The following is a 17,699-nucleotide window of genomic DNA, read 5'->3' as shown; positions in this document are numbered from 1 at the left end:
CTGTAGAGGAAGGCATTTAAACTAGTGTTTCGAATATTTTTTTTCTTAGAGTATCTTCTTAAAAAAAAGGGTGACAACTCATTGCTTAAATCCCGGTATACTATCTGTGGAAGTATTGTTATGGTGTCAATATTTGGTAATGTGAGAAAGTAAACATATTTTAAAGTTATATTATTTTTTTATTCTACGGAAGTTCAAAAATTTTTTGGTGGCACTTTGAGTAAATTGTTAATTTTGGATCAAAACCCATGAAACTGGAGTGATGTTCTTACTATGAGTTTTTAAGTTTTATTTAAATAATAGTTTGTGACATCTCTTATACTAAAAATTTATACCATATTTCACTCAATGTAGATTGGAACTTTCATCATCATTTCGTTTATTTTTTAGATATTCTTGCCTACCCTTAACTACAAAGGGTAGAAAATGCATTATTAGTTGAGTAGATGAAATTAGTGTCAAAGGATAATGAAGAAAAATGATACACCTAAGGTAATATGGATATAAATTGCTCAAATGATTTATGTAATATAAGTATCACCTCGAGCAACACTCAATATAAATGTTTCGAAAATATGCAATTATATAGCCAATTCCAAATAGCTTGGATAAGGTTAATGATGTTAATGGTGATGGAAAAAAAGAGATTTATGGCTTTCTAGTAGTATTTTTCTTCCTTTATTACAATTAATTGTATATTAATACATAATGTATTTTACACATCCAATTTTTCATTCGAAAAAAAATTAGTGGAATTAACTAAAAATAGCACTATATATAGCACTTTGCCATAAAAAAATATTATTGAACTATTATATGAGAATATGATGTAAGTGCTCCATCAAGAATATCATATATAATTGGGATAAGGTTAATGATGATGATTATGATGGAGAAAAGATGATTTGAGAAAAGTTTTCACATATGAAGGCTCCCCTTATTTTCTCTAGCATTTCTATTGACTTGTTTAGTCTTATAGAGACCGTCAGCTTGCTTACATTAAATAGTTGTGAATTTGGTTTGTGACTTATTATGTTTACTTTTGTAATGTCTTTGTATTTTTAGTAACTCATTCAATTTTATATAATAGTCAGATATGTCTTAATCATCTTTCTAGTGGTATTATTCATGCTTTAATACAATTTATTGTATATTAGTGCATTTTATGATATATTATGTACAACCAATGTTTTCTAAATAAAAGGGGTAGATGAAATGAAGCAAAATAACATTTTAAACTGCTCATTTTCGCATAAAAAACTGTAGACTATCTGACGAGAGAGCTTACCGTAGATGCGGTACTGTAAGTGCTACAGTACCACCGGATTTCACAATCACGGGAGACGGGTCGAAACAATCTAGATTTTCTTTCTTATGCTTTTTTCCTATTATCCTTCATTTCTTTTTTGTTATTTCCCATATATGTGTTGTATTAGGGTTTATAGTTTAGTTTTAGGCTTAGATTTTTGTTAATACAGTCACCAGCGTTTGTTTCTCCCTTCGAGGGCTGTAATCAAGGGTTTGGGTGGTGCTTCGACTGCATCTCTCTCTCAAGGTGGTATTTATCTTTCATATCATTTTCCACATCCTCTCCACGTCGCTTCTGACCGACTTCCATTTTTGCAGCTGTCTCCAAACAACCGCAACTTGCTGTTTTCCCTGCAATTTCTCCAATCTAGCCACTTGTCCTCGCTGCAGCCACCCCAGAAAATTGTCCTCTTGCTGTCCTGTAGTTCCCTGCATCCCTCGTTGCTTCCGCCTACATTCCTCCTCGATGCAGCTGCCCAGAAACATTCTTTTCCTGTTATTTTTGCTGTTCTAGCCACCCAATCATCCATTCCTCTCTTTCCAGCTTGCTGCAGCTCCTACCCTTCGCGGCTGCTGTCGACACCCTTTACTATCGCTGCTGCACCTTACAACCTTCACTCACTCCTTGCTACATCATTGGAGGGAAAACCCTCGCCGATTACCACTACTTCGAGATTCCACCCTAGTTTGATTATTTGTGTTCTGTCTGTTGCTATTTCTGATTTTCTTGTGTCGTTTTGTTATATTTTTCTTGTCAAGTATATTGATTGTAACTACTTAGTTGGTTCGAGTAATAATATTTGCTTTTCTATTATGGTTTGGGTTACCTCCGGTATCGCTATCATATGAAAATATTGCAAAATGCAAAATGCTCCTCATATGCCAACTACTTTCATTTTTGTTTTTGTAGTTGTTAGATGTATTTTAAACCTACTTGCTAATAGTGTTCTTTCTTATCGTTGTATTACAATTTATTGATTTAAATGTATGCCATAAATTATTTATTACTATTTTGCACTTTCAATTTTTTATTAAAGAATAATGGAGAGAACACAAAACAACATTCAAAGCGATTTTTTTTTTCGCATAAACATATTAGAGAAATATCATCTCAAAACATAGTAATGCTATGCTCAATTAGGTGATATGAAATATTTAGCTTTATTCTAAATATGGTGACCGTGATGGAGATAAAAACAGTTCTGACATTTATAATAACTATCAAGATATAGAGTTAAATTTTACTACCTAAACCCTATAAATTTTGTACCTCAACTCTTTATCTTATCCCTACAAGGTGATGCATACAACCATTTACATAATCTTAACATGATTGTTATGTAACACCTCTAAGCAAATTTTATGGATGTTTTATTAACTGATTTGTCTTTTTTGCCACCTCTACCAACACCTATAATTATACTATACATATCTTGCTCTGAATGTTGAATCTTTCGCTGACCTGGAGTACATAGGAGATGTTGTTCAAGTTGTTGAAGATTTCTAGAGCTTTTGTTACTGTTTTTTGTATATTTTCTGTGGAGGAAGGCATTTAAACTAGTGTTTCAGATCTTCTTTTCTTGCTGGTATCTTCTTAAAATAGGGGGACAACCCATTGCTTAAATCCCGGTATAATATTTGTGGAAGTATTGTTATGGTGTCAATATTTTTTAATGGGAGAAAGTAAACGTATTTTGAAGCTATATTCTTTTTTATTATTTGGAAATTCAAATTTTTTTGGTGACACTTTGAGTAAATTGTTAATTTATGATGAAAACGCATGATAGTGAAGTGATGTTTTAACTATGAGTTTATTAAGTTTTATTTAAATATTAATTGGTGATGTCTCTTCTACTAAAAATTTTTACCATATTTCACTAAGTGTAGATTGGAACTTTCATCATTGTTTAGATTATTTTTTGGATATTCTTGCCTTCCCTTAACTAAAAAGGGTAGAAAATGCATTTATTAGTTGAGTAGATAAAATTAGTATCAAATTATTATGAAGGAAAATGGTAAACCTAAGGTAATATGGATATAAATTGCTCACAATGATTTATGTAATATAAGTATCACCTCGTGCAACACTCAATAGAAATGTGTAGAAAATAAGCATTTATAAAACCAATTCCAAATAGCTATGATAAGGCTAATGATGTTAATGGTGATGGAAACAAAGAGATTTATGGGTTACTAGTAGTATTTTTCTTTCTTTATTACAATTAATTGCATATTAATATATAATGTATTTTACACAACCATTTTTTTTTTCAAAAAAAGCTAAGTGGAATTAACTCAAAATTGGACTTTATATAGTTCACTTTCCTATTAAAAAATATTATTGAACTATTATATGAGAATATGATGTAAGTGCTTAATCAGGAAAATCATATATAATTGAGATCAGTTTAGACTATCATATGAAAATATTGTAAACGCTCAATTAGCTGATCTTATACAAAAGCTAATGATGATGATTGTAATTGGGATACTTATAGTTTTGAGAAAATATTCACAATAACAAGGCTTTTCTTTTTTTCTTATGCCATTTTTATTTGCTCATTCAACCTTGAAAAGATGGTAAACCAACTTACAATATATGCAATCTTGGATTTGTCAATATATTAACTTATAATTTTTGACTTTGTAAATCTCCTCATATGCCAACTAATTTCATTTGAGTATTTGTAGTTGTTAGATATGTTTTCAAATCCTACTTACTAGTATTGTTCTTTCTTATCGTTGTATTACAATTTATTGCTTTAAATGCCTGCCATAAATTATTTAATACTATTTTATGCTATCAAATTTTTTTTTTATGAAAGAATAATGGAGAGACCAATACAAAACCACATTTAATGCCTTTTTTTTTCCGCTTAAATATATCAGAGGAATATCATCTCAAAACATAGTAATACTATGCTCAATCAGGGTGATATGAAATATTTAGTTTTATTCTAAATATGATGACGGTGATGGAGATAAAGACAGATCTGAGAAGATTATTTACAATAACTATCATGATATAGAGATAAAGTTTGCTACCTAAACCCTATAAATTTTTTACCTACAACTCTTAATCTTACCCCTACAAGTTTGTTGTTTATCATCTCGATGTAATCTCTACAATTATGTTACTTACAACCATTTACATAATCTTAGCAAGATTGTTATGTAACACCTCTATACCTTTTATAAGAAGATTGTTGCATGGTGTTGAGGGGTGGGAAAAATGAGGGAGGGAAGGGTGTGCCACCCAAATTAGAAGGGGAGTAGTAGCATCAACAATGCCATCTCTTTCTCTGTCCAATTTTCTTCTTCACAGTAGGTGGTTTCTCTCTCTCTCTCTCTCACATAAACTAAGTGATATTTTTATCCTTATTTATGATAATTTCAATCATTCCATATACCATTTTTTAAGCTTAGTGAATTATTCTATATTTGTGCAATAGTGAACATTGGTGGATCTCACCAGAACACAAATTTTGTGTGTTGGTTTGTGTATTTGGTTTGTGATTTTCTTATATTTTAGTTATTACTATTAATCTAACAATTGGTATCAACATAGAAAATTGAACAATGAAAAACAAAAAATATCAATATTGACAATTTGGTGTTTGAGACTTTGGTTATTGGGAGATGTTAATAGAATATTTCTCAAATTAAAGAAAGACTTATGAAAATTTGAAGGGATCAAAGCCATCTGCTATTGATCAAGAGGAGTGGGGTTTGATGTATACGCAAGCATTAGGAGTTATTCATATCTTCCCGGCCATGAACATTGCATTCAATATTTTTAATGAAAATATCACAAGAAGTGTGATAAATGCTTTATCAGACATATACAAGAAACCCTATACTATAAATGAGCTACATCTTATGCACAAGTTTTTAATTGCATTATTGATGAAGGAGATTATATTTGCTATGCACATCAATGAGATCATCCCGATTACAAGTCACTCGAGCTCTGTGTACTTCAATTTTGACGACAATTTGTGCCTTAAGTTTATTTTTGATTCCTGCATGAAAGTTAAGTCGATGTAGTAATAGACATCAACAACTCTTATAGATGAAGTAAATTGAAGCTAAAGAAGTCAAAGATCTCTTTCTTAACTAATATATTCAATGACATATGTGAGTGAAATCCCTTAATTTTCTTTTTTGAATATTGATAGGAAGCATGCCTCAAAATTAAAGCAATAATCAAGGTAAATGCATGGCCAAATCATTAAGCATGAGTAAATACAAAACATATCATAATGAAAGCAAACCTTGATGTTGCTTTAATGGATGCTGACATTATGGAAAACTAGAACACATGATGGAAGATTGTTGCAAAATAAATAAGAATAGGGGCAAAAATAGAGAGAAGATATTGTGAATCTTGCTATGAAAGACATTTAAGATGCACTTATCCTTAGTATTGATAGTCCATTGGAATAATGGATACTGAACCTGGGTGCATCTTTTTATTCTTCCTTTCATCAAGTGCTAATGATAAATTATTTTATAGGCAATTAATGGAAACTATTTTATGCTGATGATGGGCTCTTAACTATTATCAGCATTGATGGAGCAATACTCCAAATCGTAATTGGAGGGACATGAAAGCTAAACAAGATTAGACACAATTTTGGCATAAGGAGAAACTTGATTTTTATAGAAAAACTTATAATTAAAGGATACAGTGTCACATTCAATGCTCATGGCTAGAAGCTTTGATGACAAGCTAAAGAGAAATTTCTTTACAGGCATTTATGACAAAGTTTTTGTTGCTCGCGATGGCCTTTAAATATTTTGTTGACATAAGAGACATGATGATATGGAGCCATATAGAAGTTGAAAAAGATACAAAAATTTTAAGCCTAAGGAGAAATCTGTTTTTGAAATTACCACTTGCGAGAGATGGATGTACTGTCGCATTTAAAGTTGACACTTGAAAGGTAATTAAACGAGTTATGGTGATTGCTTGGGTAAAATAAGATTGATGCACTCTATACCATTACATGTTTCAGACACAATAGGAGTGATTTTTTAAGAACTCTATTATTCGATATGAGTGGAATTATGATAAATGGCTTTTTATGAGAGAACAATCTTATGACTATCTAATGGAATAGTTATTGAAAGAATAAACAAATACTGAAGAAATTAGCCATGAGCATGAAAATACATATAAAACTGCTAAAAACATTATGGGTTGATGTGCTAAATATAGTTACATATATCATCAATTAAGGGCCATATGCTCTTCATTCCGAGCTTCTTGAAGAAGTTGGACCGGAAAGAAGGTATTCACATTTAAATTTTTTTGGTTGTCGTCCTTGCGTGTACGCATAATGGAAGAGACAAACATGATTCACAATCAACGAAACATTACTTTATAGGTTATATTCTAAAGATTTTTGGCTATAGATCGGGATGCTGAGAACAAGAAAACAATCTTAGATAAAAATATTACTTTTATTTTAACTATAATGCATGAAGACATGCCAAATACCAACAAAGAAGGGATTTCTTCTGCAAAGCAACTAGAATTAGAAAATCCGTTGATTTTAATAGAAGACAATATACACCAAAATAATCAAAATCAATCTAAAAGATCACAGAAACTCCAAACCTTATTAACCACTATTCCCATTGGCAATATTAATTTTTGCTTATTGATGCTAGTGAACTTTAATGCTATGAAGCTATATTGTTTGAACATGCATCTAAGTGGTAGCTAACAATAATGGAAATAAATTTGGCCTATAAAATAACACTTGAATATTGACTAAATTATCCAAAGAAAGAAAACTTCACAAAATAAATGGATTTATAATATCAAATAATATCATAATAACAAAAGGAACAAGGAGTGGTTGATGGTGAAATGTTTTAATTAAGAGATGGCATTAGTTTGACTAGAATTCTTTCTAGTGGTCTATCTGATTATTGTATAATAAGCATTATGTATTGTAGCTACTAAATATTTGCAAATGGAATAGATGTATGTAAGATTATTTTTTGCTATGACAATTGGCTATTCAAAGGAAGGCCAGAGTTGTGAATTTAGCTCGAAAATTGTTAATCGCTCGAAAATTGATTTGCCTTTTGGCTCTGAATGAGATCGAATCGAAATAAACAAGCCGAACTACAAGCCAAAATTTTGGATCGAATTTATTTCGAGTCGATCTTGAGCTGACCCCAGATTGGCTCGAAATCAGCTCGTTAGTGGCCCTAGTGATGTTAAGGTTGTGAATTTAGCAAATTTAGCTCGAAGATCATTAATTGCTCGAAAATTGATTTGAATTTTGGTCAGATTGAGATCAGATAGAGATCAAATCGAAATAAACGAGCGGAGCTACGTACCAAAATTTTGGATCGAATTTATTTTAGTCTATTTTGAGCCGACATCAACTCGGGTCGAAATCAGATCGTAACATCTCTAAGGAAGACATTTAAGAAAAATAAATTCTATTATGCACGCTCAATGAAAACCTCTATAGCCTGAAGCAATCATCTTGCCGCTACTCCAAGGCCACACTTTGTCACATGTTCCTCATATATTTGTTATTTTTTCAAAAGTTGAAAAATTAATTTTGGGAGGAAAATAACTACTTGATTTTATTATTCATATGTAGGGCACACCCCCCTCCGCCCCACACACATACAGAAACCAGCCTTGCTTTCCCAGGTCAGTTGGTAGAGCATCCGCTTCGACAGTGCAAGTCCCTTATGGTCTGGGGTTCGAATCCCCCCGTGTGTAGGGTGTGGTACTCGAGTGGTTGGGCTCATTAGGGATGATCGGGGCTCGACTAATAGCCTCCGACTATTCCTTTGTTATATATATATATATATATATATATATATATACCAATCCATCTTAATTTACAAACATACCAAATATATATAGTCTAAATTAGGAAAATAAAAAATTCAGAAATAGAAAATAAGGAAACATAAAGTAGGAAGGGATTAAAATTAATAAAAGGATTTCCAAAGATACCCTAATCAAATCTTTTCATGACCTTGTGAAGCAGCCGACTGAACCACCATGACGTGGAGTTGATATTCTCAGTTTTCCACACTCCCTCTTAAGCTGGGTCATAGTTGTTGTAGAGATAAGACTGGTTATTGAACTTTAAGACGTTAACAACTTCTTAGTGTATCGAGATGTAACTCAGCTATATAATTTCAATATCAATATTTTCAGAGATAAAGTGCTTACCAATTTCAATATATTTGGTGCTATCATGATGCACTAGATTCTTGACAATACTTATGACTGCTTGACTGTCATAAAACAACTGTATATGCTTATTAGAGGTGCACCCCAATTCCCTTAATAATTTTTGAATCCGGATCACTTCACAAATTTCTAAGGTAAGTGCCCTATACTCTGATTCAACAGTGATTCTACAAAGAACAACTTGCTTCTTACTTCTTGTAACTATATTTCCTCATACATAAGAGCAATAGTCTGTGGTGGACCTTATGTCAGTGAGTTATTCAGCCTAATAGTCTGTGGTGGACCTTATGTCCGTGATTTTTACCTCTCTATTTTTGGTTTTCTAAAAAAATAATAAATAATCAGAAGTTTTTTTAAGAAATCTCAGAATCTTTTACACCATCTCCAAATGTTCTTCATTTGGGCTATTCATGTGTTGACTCACAATGCCAACAAAGAATGTAATATCTGGGTTTGTATGTGACAAGTAGATCGGTTTTCCTACTAATCTTTGATATTTCTCCTTATCCGCAGATACACTTTCTTCTCCCATATTAGACTTCTTGTTAGGATCCATTAGAGTGTCAACAAACTTGCATCTAATCATCCGTTTATTTTAATAGATCTAGAATATATTTTCTCTGTGATAGACAATGCATTTCTTTGGCTTTGCTACCTCCATACTTAGAAAATATCTTATGGTTCTTAGGCCTTTTATTTCAAATTTAATGACAAACACTTTTTTTATCTTGAGAATCTTTCTTTAATCATCACCAGTAAGAATCATATTATCCACATATACTATCAGTTCAACAATTTTATTCTCTGAATGTGTTTTATGAATTAAAGTATGATCTATTTGATCTTAAGAATATCCATTAGATCTTATACTTTTAGCAAATTTTTCAAACCACGCTCTTGGTGATTGCTTAAACCCAAAGAAAGGATTTACAAGTTTGCATATTAGGTGTCTATTGGAATCAAATTTAAGTTTTGGTAATATCTCCATATACACTTTTTCTTACATATCCTCATTAAGGAAGGCATTTTTATGTTAAGTTGATGCAATTTGCATTTCTTGTTCACTGCCACTGAAAGGTGAACTATGATAATGTTTAGTTTAACAACTGGTGCGAAGGTCTCATTATAGTCAATCCCATAGATTTGAGTTAAACTTTTTGCAACAAATCTAACTTTAAACCTCTCATTGCCCAATCAACTTTTTATTTGATGCTGAACACCCATTTGTGTCCAACTGTTTTACATCCAAAGGGAGTTTAATAAGAATTCATGTGTTAATATGCTTCAACGCTTGAATCTCTTCTTTAATTGTTTTCCTCAATTCTGGTTTTTCAAGAGCTTCATGAACGGATTGAGGAATCTGCAAACTATCAATGTTAGAAACTAAGGCTTTGTAGGATGAGGATAGCTTCCCATAAGCTACATACTCTGAATTGGATATCTAGTTTTTTTTGTCACCATCATCAGAAGATGAAATGGATAACTCATGAGTACTAGACTTTTGAACAAAAAATTAGGTGAATACGGACTCGGGTTTTGGTTTGTGCAGTTCTGTTATTTCAATTTGTCATCCACCTATTCAAGATTTTTTTTCTCTGTGTACATACGAAGTTTTTTTTTTAATGGACTTTTGGTTGAGTTGGCTGGATTGATTGAACATCCTCAACTAGGAAAGGAGGGCTAAGTGGAGTAGGTGGTGAGACCATGTATGTGTCATCAAGTGCATCCCAAAATTGATGTTCATTTGTACTCTCCCCCTGAACATTCAATTTGGGGTAGTATAATTGATTTAGAAAAAAATGTAACATCCATAGAGTTGTAGTATTTTCTGGTAACATGGGAGTAACACTTATACCTATTTTTGTTGAAGGCATGCCCCAAAAAATACATTTGATATAATTAGGTTCAAGTTTTATGCGATTTTGGGAATGAATGTGAACAAAGTATACACACCCAAAGATTTTAAATGGTATTATAGAAGAGAAACTCTGATGTGAGGATAGACAACCACCAAAATATGAAGAGATGTTTTGAAGTTAGGTACCCAGTTAGACATTCAATTTATAAGGTATGTTGCAGTAAGAATAACTTCCTCCCAAAAATATTTTGGAATTTGACAAGAAATCATAATTGGGCGGGTTAACTCAAGGAGATGCTTGTTTTTTCTCTCAACTACCCTATTCTATTGTGGGATATCAATACGTAAACTCACATAAATGATTTTATTTTTTGAAAGATGAGACCTAGTGATGGAATTGAAATAATCCTTTGCATTATCAATTTTGAGGATCCAAATTTTACATTGAAATTGAGTTTGAATCATGTCATGAAAGTTTTGGAAGATTTGAATTTTTTCGTATTTCTTCTTCATTAGGAATGCTGAAATAGTTCTGGTGTAATTGTCAAAAAGTGAGACAAACCATCTATCCCCACTAAGGATTTTCACCTTTGAAGGGTCGCATGAATCACCATGGATAATAGAAAAAGGGTGTGAGGGTTGTACTGGGTCATGAGATAACTATTTCTAGTCTTTTTGACAAGTTGACAATTCTCATATTGATAAGAACTAGAATTTTTATTGATAAACAAATGAAGTTATAACTTTGCAATATAATTGAAATTAGGATGACCTGGATGAAAATGCCATAATATGACATGTTTTTCGACAGACAGGGACTCAATAAACTTAGAAATTTTAGATAGAAATTGAGGTGGGATGATTATTTTGTTAGAGAGAGGCTTTTCTTGAGCAGATATAAGTCTTGTTTCAACAATACTAATCACCTTCTCTGAATCCACTTAAAAATTACAAGAGTTTGCAAGGAATTTAGTAATATATTTCATATCATGAGTAAGCTTACTAATTGAAATCAAATTGCAATCAAACTATGACACATATAAAACAGAGGAAAGAGTAATATTCTTAAAGAGCTCCACATCTCTTTTTTCAATAATTTTTTAGTGTGATCCATCTGCAAGTCTGACCGATGTAGATGTTGCAGCCTTCTGATAGTTTACTAGAGCATTGATGTCTCTGGTAAATGATATGAGACTCATGAATCTATGATCAAAGTTCTAAATCTCTCATTATTAGAGAAATGGGAGAAGGATATATTACCATGGTTTGTTACAAAGTTGACGTGTTATTCTGATTTACTTCCAAGGACAGAATGCCAGGTTTGTGATATAGAGTTAATTTTTTGAGTAGAACTTGATGTCTTCATTCCGTACTTAGTCATAAACTTCATGCGTCTTTAAGGCTCTTGCTTGTTGTAGGAATGGGGTTGATTGTTGTTTCCTTAGGTAGAGCCACTGCGAGAAAGGAGAAAAAACAACTGTTGATGCTGCTCCTGTTGCTTCTTGTTGCTGGAAGATTCTGACAAAGGAGGGCATGCAATAGGTGAATTCCAGCTACAAGGAGGAGTTCCAACGGAGGGTCTGCAATAGGGGAATTCCAACTACATGAAGGAGTTCTGATAGTTTAGAAGACCAGAAGGAAGAGTAGAGGGAAGCCTGCAACCTACATAGAGAGAACTGACTATAGGGAAGAAGGGATTTTCGGCTGGTGTGCAAGATGGCAGAGGCATTGGAGGGATTTTAGTGGTTGTAGGAGTGACCAATAGTTCGACTTTAGTGATTGGACGAGACGAGCGACTCATATGCGCTATCCATTCGAATGGAGGAGATGATTGTGGCTAGGGCACACAGAGTTCGATCGAGAGATGGATTGTGTGTGTACAAGCGGTGCACGTGACTTGCAGCACTCATTGGACTTGCGAGCATAAATGACGAGAAGCAGTGAGGTGCGGAGACGCCGCTGAGGGAGAAGATATCGAAAACAATGTCAAAGACAATTCGATAACATAAGATGCTGAGGCGCCACTAAAGGCGTCAAAGGCAGAAACTAGGAACAACTCCCAATGTTATAAGGGTCGGAGTGTTGAGTACATCTCGACCTCCAAGATGATTAGTGGCTGTGACGGACAAAGGAGGAATGACTCTAAAAGCTTCTATGAATTGTATTGTTTTAGTTAAATAATGGAAATAATAGTAAAAACTTGTTCCATCCACAACATAAAATTATCAAAAAAAGGATAATGAGAGAACCCATTTGCTAAATTTTATGCTAGTTTTGTAAAATCCATCTTTTTTTGGCTATACATGATGCAAGTGCTTTGTGATTTCTTCGGATGCTTCTATGGGTTTAAGGTCGTTGAAGCTCCTGTTGATTTCTCATTTTTCAGATGCTTACTTGATTTGTTCCCCTAGCTAAGTCCTATGCAGCTCCAATCAATTTTCCTTGTGGCTTGGGCAGGGGATGGTGGATTATGAAAGGGAAAGATTGTAATTATATAATTGTAGATTAATTATTACTAAAAGTAGTTATGGATTGAACATGAAGGATTATATAATATATTGCTAAATCAGATTATATAATGGTGGATTAATTAATAAATTGGGTTAAATGATTAGATATTAATAAAATAAAAGTGTAATTGATAATTAACTCCTAAATATTATTGATTTTAATTTATGGAATATTGCTATTAAATATTTAATTTAATATGTTCAATTTAATCAAATTTAATTTAAATAATATTTGAGTTATTATCGAGTATGCATTTATCAAATGACTTATTGAACAACAAACTAGTTTTTTCATAAACATAAATAAATGAGTTTGACCATTTTTACGTTTGATTCGTTTAATTTATTAAGTTTTTAAATAGGGCTTGAACTTATTTAATTGCTAATTTGAATGAATTTAGATGAGTATTAATTGAGCCAAAGTTGAGATGTTCATCGATTGCATTGGCTCGCTTACAGTCCTAATGTTTTGATAAACATTTAGTAGTCAAATATGCGTGGTATGTGAGAATTAGCTGCATTCCACAAAAACTTCATTGATTCTAGTTCAAGAAGGCCTTAGAATTGTTGAATATATATATTTAATAATTTATTTCATTTCTCGTTAGAATCAATCATCGATAGTCTTGCCGACCTTTATGCAATAATAAAATATATAGTGAGCACAATGTCATAACGATGGACACCATCAAAAAACTACCATGAGTTGTATTATTTTGGTTAAATAATGTAATAATAGTAAACCCCTATTTAAATAATATTTGAGTTATTATCGACCTTAATATTATACCTTTATCAAATGACTTGTTAAACAATAAATTGGTTTGTTCATAAACATAAATAAATGAGTTGAGCCATTTTTTAAGTTTGATTTGCTTAATTTTTTTGTTTTTAAACAGAGCTTTAACTTAGTTAATTGCTAATCTGAATGAATTTAAATGAGTATATTAATCGAGTTAAAGTTGACATGTTGTTCGGGTGCTTTGGTTCACTTGCAACCCTAATATATAGATAACCATTTACTTGTCAAATATGCATGCTATGTGAGAATTAGTTGCATACCAAAAGAACTTCATTGATTATGCTTCAAGAAGGCCTTAAAATTGCTGATTTATTTTCATTTCTCGTTAGAATCATGCAAGGACGTGATATATATAATAACGGGCACAGTGCCATAAGGAAAAAAACCATAAAAAAACTTCCATGAATTGTATTGTTTTGGTTAAATAATGGAATGATGGTAAACCATAGAGTCGTTACTAAAAAACAAAATTGAATAAAAAATAGATTTTAGCATATAAACAACATGCAAAACCTTAAATGAAGCCATAAGATTTTATTTTTCCCCTAAAAAAAAGTGAACAAAAAATTTCATGTGCAAAACCCTAACGCCAAGTGCTTAGATAAACTGGATCTCCACTGCAAGGTTTTATTATTTATTTTCACCACAGTAGAGTGCAAGAACCATCCACGTACTTATTGGGGATGGTGAATTACTAAATATTGGGTTGGAGCTCCATCCCTGCATTTCTTCATTTGTCTTAATTACTTCTTTTGCTAGTTTTCTTAGTGAAGTGCATTTTGGGAATCTGGAGGATTTTTAATGAATCCGTCATGGAAAGAGACCATTGAAACACATAATTTGACTAATAAATCTAAAGATTTTAGAGAAATATGGACCAATAGAAAGGAACCCCTTGATCTTATGGTCCCAAGTGTAATTTAACTATCGAAAATCCTTTCTATGCCGGTCATCATTAATCGGACAATAGATTGCACAAAAGATTTCATGCTACCATGATAATTAATTTAAGTAGTAACAATTCCATGTGACTAGGCTTGACCCAAGGTAAAGATCAGTATGACCCATTCTAGTGGTTTGCGTTTTCTCCGCAGCATAGATTGGAACTTACTTGATTAGTTGTTAGAATCAATTCTACATTAAGAAGGCTTCATTTTATAAATCTTTTCTCATGTTCATTTTTCAAATATTAATTTTAGTTTGTGTAGAAACTGCACAAATATATTTCACTATGCATATGGGCCGGCTTTGCTATTTCAACTCTTTTACATCTTATATCTTTTATATATGTGAGACTGTTGATTTAATTTCAGCGGAATTAAAGGAGCAGAACAACATTATATTATCAAACTAAGCACATATTCTTAATGAAATCTCTAATTGAATTGTCCATGAAGATGTGCTTCTGTGCCATTTCTTCCATTAATAAATATTTCCTGTGGATCAAACCATTTTATTATCATCCCTTCCATGTTTTTTATTACTAGATTAGTACGAAAAAGAGTTGAATGAATTATTGCAGATTTATAATCAGATATTTAAAAGAGAATTGTATAATTAGTTGGTTCTAGTATGATAAGGGTCAGTTTGAGAAAACCAATATACTCTCAAAGTCCTTATCCCTTGCTCATCTTCTGTATTGATTTTCTGCATTCCTACTTCTTCTCTAGCTTGTAAGCATCTCTCTTGCTCTCTCTTTCTTTGTGATTGTTTTAATAAATCCATTAGACCAGGTGCTTTGGTTGTTTTAATAAATCCATTAGACCAGGTTCTAATCTTGAAGGTTCATCCTTTTTCTAACTTATGGGATTTAACTCGAGTAGGATTTAATAAATCCCATAGATTCAGCTTTATGAATTGTTAAATTCTAAGAACTGTTGATACGATAGAAGTTACATCCTTCTATATCTTGGCAAACTATCTGATAATTTTTGTAAGGATTTAAGTCTGTTGGTTCAAAGAAAATTTTAATATTAAAAGGCTTAATTTTAATCATTTCTAATTATAGTAAGTTACTTATTAAGCTAATTAATTATCTTAATTATTGATCGGAATTTCTCTTCAATAAACTGTTATTAACCAGTACATTGATATTCATTAATTTATTTTAATCATTAATTGGAAATTCATTAAAATAATGAATCAATAATTAGTTGCTTAACAATCACTATCAATCATTATTTAATTATTTATTAAATCTATCATAATTAAATTAATGAAATTATGATTAGGTTTAAATAGTATATTAATTTATAATTAATCAATTACCAACTAATTTTTTTTTTAAAATTAGCTTTAATCAAATTAAGTTATAACCTCAATTCAATATTTTCATAATCGTTCTTTAACATATTAACATAATTTATTGACATATGAGCCCAGATTAAGCTTATCCCTTATCCATCTTATTGGTGCGTCATTTAATGCTATGAAATGAACCTCTGAAAATTTTATTCCCAACACCAATGTCTTGATTTTCTCATTTCCACCAGCGCGATCCCTAGTCGGGGTAAAACAAGCCAATGGTGGCGAGTCGTGAGAATGATTTTCAAGTTTACACTTGACAGAATCAATGGCGGCCACCTCCTTTGCGCTCTCATCCGTGATTATGCTCCTGGAAGTGTGGTTTGAGGATAGCATTCGATGTTTTGATGACTAAAACCTCAATTGCAGGCAAAGCTTGAAGTGACGGCAAGCTTCTGAGTACTGTTTTCTCTCCCAATCCTTGCCCATTCTTTTTTGCCAAATCTTCTAAATCTACTGAACTCTCGTATTTAATAAATCTAGGATTCACGCTGAAACAGAATTGGAATGAGTATAAAAATGGGGTAGATTTAACTTGTCCAAAAACTCTGGCAGGTTTTATTGTCAAATCCCATTTAAATCTCCCATTTAAATTCTGCTCAAATTCTCTACCAAACAGATTTTATTGGAATCTAGGATTCACGATGTTTTGATGACTAAAACCTCAATTGCAGGCGAAGCTTGAAGTGACGGCAAGCTCTGAGTACTGTTTTCTCTCCCCATCCTTGCACATTCTTTTGCCAAATCTTCTAAATCTACCGAACTCTCGTATTTAATAAATCTAGGATTCACGCTGAACAGAGTTGGAATGAGTATAAAAATGGGGTAGATTTAACTTGTCCAAAAACTCTGGCAGGTTTTATTGTCAAATCCCACTTAAATCCTGCTCAAATTCTCTACCAAACACCCACTATTTTTTTTTAAAATCTAAGTAGCACTTGGATTTGAATAGACTTAAAACGGCTATGAAAACCCTCATCAATGGTTAAAGCATATTGATTTTGTTTTAAATTCTTATTTCAAACCATTATTCTAGCTGTGTTCACAAATTAAACTTCAACATGTTTTATTAGTTTGGTAAGATACTTTTTTTTTTCAAGCTGGGTGAATGTTTGAACCCAATACCTTGAAATTCTTCACAATATTACCATCCACTGACCTATGTACTTAAGCACAAAAGATTTTCATCTGACAATTCTTTAGCACACTAGATTTCTAGGAATTTGAAATCTATCCGTTTATTGTTTCCTTCATATCTACTATTATGCTATTTCTCACAGATAACTAAACAAATCTCAACATATGAGAATATTTAACTAACGGTAGCAAGGTTCATATTGGAGATCTTCTAGTTGATGCTTAGTATGATTAGGATTTATTCTATTACATGTGCAAATCATGCCTCTACCTGTGGCCAACTAATGAGAATCTAAATTTATGATTTGACTATATGTGATTGCTTGAGAGTAATATATATATATTAGATTGGACTATATTTTAACAGCAAATTCACTTTTTGTAAAATATTATACTAATGCAAGTTGGCCGACTCAGGCACACCCATTAAAACCTTGTTTCAATTTGCACTTCGAACTTCTGTTTGGTTTGAAGAAGAATGGGTATAGCTGCATAGCTTTATTTTAACAGGCTAAAAGAAAAAGTTACATACCAGTGACGCAA

General features: G+C 32.1%; 1 protein-coding gene across 4 annotated transcripts in view; it reads left to right on the top strand.

The window, feature by feature from the left end:
* LOC110030396 (eukaryotic translation initiation factor 2A) overlaps positions 1-17,699 on the top strand; it is a 121,835-nt gene that overhangs the window by 79,792 nt on the left and 24,344 nt on the right. The window lies entirely within an intron of this gene.

This window comes from Phalaenopsis equestris, unplaced genomic scaffold (genome assembly GCF_001263595.1).
Source record: "Phalaenopsis equestris unplaced genomic scaffold, ASM126359v1 Scaffold000715, whole genome shotgun sequence".
NCBI classification, from domain to species: domain Eukaryota; kingdom Viridiplantae; phylum Streptophyta; class Magnoliopsida; order Asparagales; family Orchidaceae; genus Phalaenopsis; species Phalaenopsis equestris.
Note: the sequence above shows the minus strand (reverse complement) of the source record. Positions and strands in the feature narration are given on the sequence as shown.